The 4,882-nt window shown below is 41.4% G+C and overlaps 1 non-coding gene across 1 annotated transcript; it reads left to right on the top strand.

Moving 5' to 3' along the window:
* The first annotated feature begins 4,565 nt into the window (after positions 1 to 4,565).
* Positions 4,566 to 4,669, top strand: LOC130978369 (small nucleolar RNA R71). Its single transcript, XR_009086016.1, has one exon. It is a non-coding gene; the product is annotated as a small nucleolar RNA R71 (small nucleolar RNA).
* The last annotated feature ends 213 nt before the right edge of the window (positions 4,670 to 4,882 follow it).

The following is a 4,882-nucleotide window of genomic DNA, read 5'->3' as shown; positions in this document are numbered from 1 at the left end:
ACATGACTGGGTGAACCTTTTCAGATTGTGACACAGCTTTGCTAGAGTCCCCAGTTAGAGGTGTCCAGAGCTCTTAAGCACACTCTTTTTGCTTTGGATCACGACTTTAACCACTCAGTCTCAAGCTTTTCACTTGGACCTTCATGACACAAGCACATGGTTAGGGACAGCTTGGTTTAGCCGCTTAGGCCTGGATTTTATTTTCTTGGGCTCTCCTATCCATTGATGCTCAAAGCCTTGGATCCTTTTTACCCTTGCCTTTTGGTTTTAAGGGCTATTGGCTTTTTCTGCTTGCTTTTTCTTTTTCTTTCTATTTTTTTTCACCAAATATATTATTTTTTTTCGCAAGCTTTCTTTTTCACTGCTTTTTCTTGCTTCAAGAATCAATTTCATGATTTTTCAGATCATCAATAACATTTTTCTTTGTTCATCATTCTTTCAAGAGCCAACAATTTAAATTCATGAACAACAAGATCAAAGACATATGCACTGTTCAAGCATCATTCAGAAACAAAAAGTATTGTCACAATCAATATAATAAACTAAATTCAAGGATAAATTTTGAAATTCATGTACTTCTTGTCTTTGAATTAAAACATATTTCATTAAGAGAGGTGAAGGATTAATGGAATTTATTCATAGCTTTAAGACATAGTTACTACATACTAATGATCATGAAGTAAAGACACAAACATAAATAAACACACATTAAAAACCGAAAACAAAAAAAACTAAAGAACAAGGAATGAATCCACCTTTAGTGGCGTCTTCTTCTTGAAAGGCCAATGATGTTCTTAAGCTCTTCTATGTCCCTTCCTTGCCTTTGTTGCTCCTCCCTCATTGGCTCTTTGATCTTTATTTCTTGGAGAATATGGAGTGCTCATGATGTTCCACCCTTAATTGTTCAACATTGTGGCTCAAATCTTCTAAGGAAGTGTTGAGTTGTTCCCAATAGTTGTTGGGAGGAAAGTGCATCCCTTGAGGCATCTCAGGGATTTCTTGATGATGAGCTTCCTCATGCATCTCTTGAGAACCGTGAAGGGTCTCTCTTGCTTGCTCCATCCTCTTCTTGGTGATGGGCTTATCCTCTTCAATGGAGATGTCTCCTTCTATGAACTCCAGCTGAGTAACATAGATGGCAAATAAGGTGAGGAAAAGCTAGCGTGCCATTGGTGAGGGCTGTCGGCTATTTTGTAGATTTCATTGGAGATGACCTCATGAACTTCTACTTCCTCTCCAATCATGATGCTGTGAATCATGATGGCCCGATCCACAGTAACTTCGGATCGGTTGCTAGTGGGAATGATGGAGCGTTGAATGAACTCCAATCATCCTCTAGCCACAGGCTTGAGGTCTAGTCTTCTTAGTTGGACTGGCTTGCCTTTGGAGTCTCTCTTCCATTGAGCTCCTTCCACATATGTCCGTAAGGACTTGGTCCAACCTTTGATTAAAGTTGACCTTTAGTGTAGGGGCGTTCCATCTCCTTGCATCATGGGCAAGTGGAATGCCAATCTCACATTCTCCGGACTAAAATCTAAGTATTTCCCCCGAACCATTGTTAGATAATTCTTTGGACTCGGGTTCATACTTTGATCATGGTTACTAGTGATCCATGCATTGGCATAGAACTCTTGAACCATTAAGATTCCGACTTGTTGTATGGGGTTGGTTAGGACTTCCCAACCTCTTCTTCGGATTTCATGTCGGATCTCCGGTTACTCATTTTTCTGAGCTTTGAAAGGGACCTCAGGGATCACCTTCTTCTTTACCACAACATCATAGAAGTGGTCTTGATGGCTCTTGGAGATGAATCTTTCCATCTCCCATGACTCGGAGGTGGAAGCTTTTGTCTTCCCTTTTCCTTTTCTAGAGGATTCTCCGGCCTTAGGTGCCATTGATGGTAATGGAAAAATAAAAAGCTTATGCTTTTACCACACCAAACTTAAAATATTGCTCGCCCTCGAGCAAGAGAAGAAAGAAGAGAAGAAGAAGAAGAAGAAAATATGGAGGAGAAGGGGAAGTGTTGGTTCGGCCAAGTGAGGAAGAGGGGATTGTGTTGTGTGAAAATGAAGTAGAATGAAAGGGTATATATAGGGAGAGGGGGGAGGGTATGTTCGGCCATTTAGGGTGGGAATGGGTGGGAAAAATATTTTTGAATTTTTGAAGGTAGGTGGGGTTTATGGGAAAGAGGGGATGGATGTGAGTGGTGAAGGGGGTGATTGGGAAGATGAATTGAGGTGATTGGTGAAGAGTGTTGGGAATTGTGACATGGGGAATACAAATCACAAAAATAGGATTAGGAGGTAAGGTGGGAATATAGTAGGTGGGGATCCTGTGGGGTCCACAGATCCTGAGGTGTCAAGGAATTCCATCCCTGCACCAAATAGGCATGTAAAATTCCTTGGCACACCATTCTGGCATTTAAACGCCGTGTGGGGCACATTCTGGGCGTTCAACGCCCATGTAAAGCATGTTCCTGGCGTTGAACGCCAGTTTTATGCTTGTTACTGGCGTTCAGCGCCAGTTTTTCTTCTTTAGGCACATTCCTGGCGTTCAGCGCCAGAATGTTGCTTGTTTCTGGCGTTCAGCGCCAGAATGATGCTTTGTTCTGGCATTGAACGCCAGCCAGATGCATCTCACTAGCGTTGAACGCCAGCCTGTGCTTCCTCTAGGGTGCAAATTTTTTTCTGCTGTTTTTGACTCTGTTTTTAATTTTTTTGATTTTTTCGTGACTCCTCATGATCATGTGCCTAATAAAACACAAAATAACAATAATATAGAATAAAATAAAATAAAAATTAGATAAATAAAATTGGGTTGCCTCCCAACAAGCGCTTCTTTAATGTCAATAGCTTGACAGTGGCTCTCATGGAGCCACAAGGTGATCAGGTCAATGTTGTATAGTCCCAACACCAAACTTAGAGTTTGGATATGGGGTCTCAACACCAAACTTAGAGTTTGGTTGTGGCCTCCCAACACCAAACTTAGAGTTTGACTGTGGGGGCTCTTCTTGACTCTGAACTGAGAGAAGCTCTTCATGCTTACTCTCTTTTGTCATAGAGGGATGGCCATGTGCCTTAAACACAAGGTAGTCCCCATTCAATTGAAGGACTAATTCACCTCTGTTGACATCTATCACAGCTCCTGCTGTGGCTAGGAAAGGTCTTCCAAGGATGATGCAATCATCCTCTTCCTTCCTAGTGTCTAAGATTATGAAATCAGCAGGGATGTAAAGGCCTTCAACCTTTACTAACACGTCCTCTACTATTCCATAAGCTTGTCTCAATGACTTGTCTGCCAATTGTAATGAGAACAAGGCAGGTTGTACCTCAATGATCTCCAGCTTCTCCATTACAGAGAGTGGCATAAGATTATCCCTGACCCAGATCACACAGAGCTTTTCAAAGGTCATGGTGCCTATGGTACAAGGTATTAAGAACTTGCCAGGATCTTATTTCTTTTGAGGTAAAATTTGCTGAATCCATGTATCCAGTTCACTAATGAGCAAGGGAGGTTCACTTTCCCAAGTCTCATTACCAAACAACTTGGCATTCAGCTTCATGATAGCTCCTAAATATTGAGCAACTTGCTCTCCAGTCACATCTTCATCCTCTTTAGAGGAAGAATAGTCTTCAGAGCTCATGAATGGCAGAAGGAGATTTAATGGAATCTCTATGGTCTCTATATGAGCCTCAGATTCCTTTGGATCCTTAATAGAAAACTCCTTCTTGCTTGAGGGATGTCCCAGGAGGTCTTTCTCACTAGGATTTTCGTCCTCCTCCTCCCTTGTGCATTCGGCCATATTGATTATATCAATGGCCTTGCACTCTCCTTTTGGATTCTCTTCTGTATTGCTTGGGAGAATACTGGGAGGAGTTTCAATGACTTTCTTACTCAGCTGGCCCACTTGTGCCTCCAGATTTCTGATGGAGGATCTTGTTTCACTCATGAAACTGAAAGTGGCCTTTGACAGATCAGAGACTATATTGGCTAAATTAGAAGTGTTTTGTTCAGAATTTTCTGTCTGTTGCTGAGAAGATGATGGATATGGCTTGCTATTGCTCAGCCTATTGCGTCCATCATTGTTAAAGCCTTGTTGAGGCTTTTGTTGATCATTCCATGAGAAATTTGGATGATTTTTCCATGATGAGTTATAGGTGTTTCCATAAGGTTCACCCATATAATTAACCTCTGCCATGGCAGGGTTCTCAGGATCATAAGCTTCTTCAGAAGCTGCCTCTTTAGTACTGTTGGATGCATGTTACCATCCATTCAGATTTTGAGAGATCATATTGACCTGTTGAGTCAACACTTTGTTCTGAGCCAATATGGCATTCAGAGCATCAATTTCAAGAACTCCTTTCTTCTGAAGTATCCCATTATTCACGGAATTCCTCTCAGAAGTGTACATGAATTGGTTATTTGCAACCATATCAATGAGTTCTTGAGCCTCTTTAGGCGTTTTCTTTAGGTGAATAGATCCACCTGCAGAATGGTCCAATGACATTTTCGAAAATTCAGATAGACCATAATAGAATATATCTAATATGGTCCATTCTGAAAACATGTCAGATGGACATCTTTTGGTCAGCTGCTTGTATCTTTCCCAAGCTTCATAGAGGGATTCACCATCTTTTTGTTTGAAGGTTTGAACATCTACTCTCAGCTTGCTCAGCTTTTGAGGAGGAAAGAATTTGTCCAAGAAGGCTGTGACCAGCTTATCCCAGGAATCCAGGGTATCCTTAGGTTGTGAATCCAACCATATTCTAGCTCTGTCTCTTACAGCAAAAGGGAAAAGCATGAGTCTGTAGACTTCAGGATCAACTCCATTCGTCTTTACAGTCTCACAGATCTGGAAGAACTTAGTTAAAAACTGATAAGG

Source organism: Arachis stenosperma, chromosome 4, assembly GCF_014773155.1.
Source record: "Arachis stenosperma cultivar V10309 chromosome 4, arast.V10309.gnm1.PFL2, whole genome shotgun sequence".
NCBI lineage: Eukaryota > Viridiplantae > Streptophyta > Magnoliopsida > Fabales > Fabaceae > Arachis > Arachis stenosperma.
This window is presented reverse-complemented; position numbering and strand designations above follow the sequence as displayed.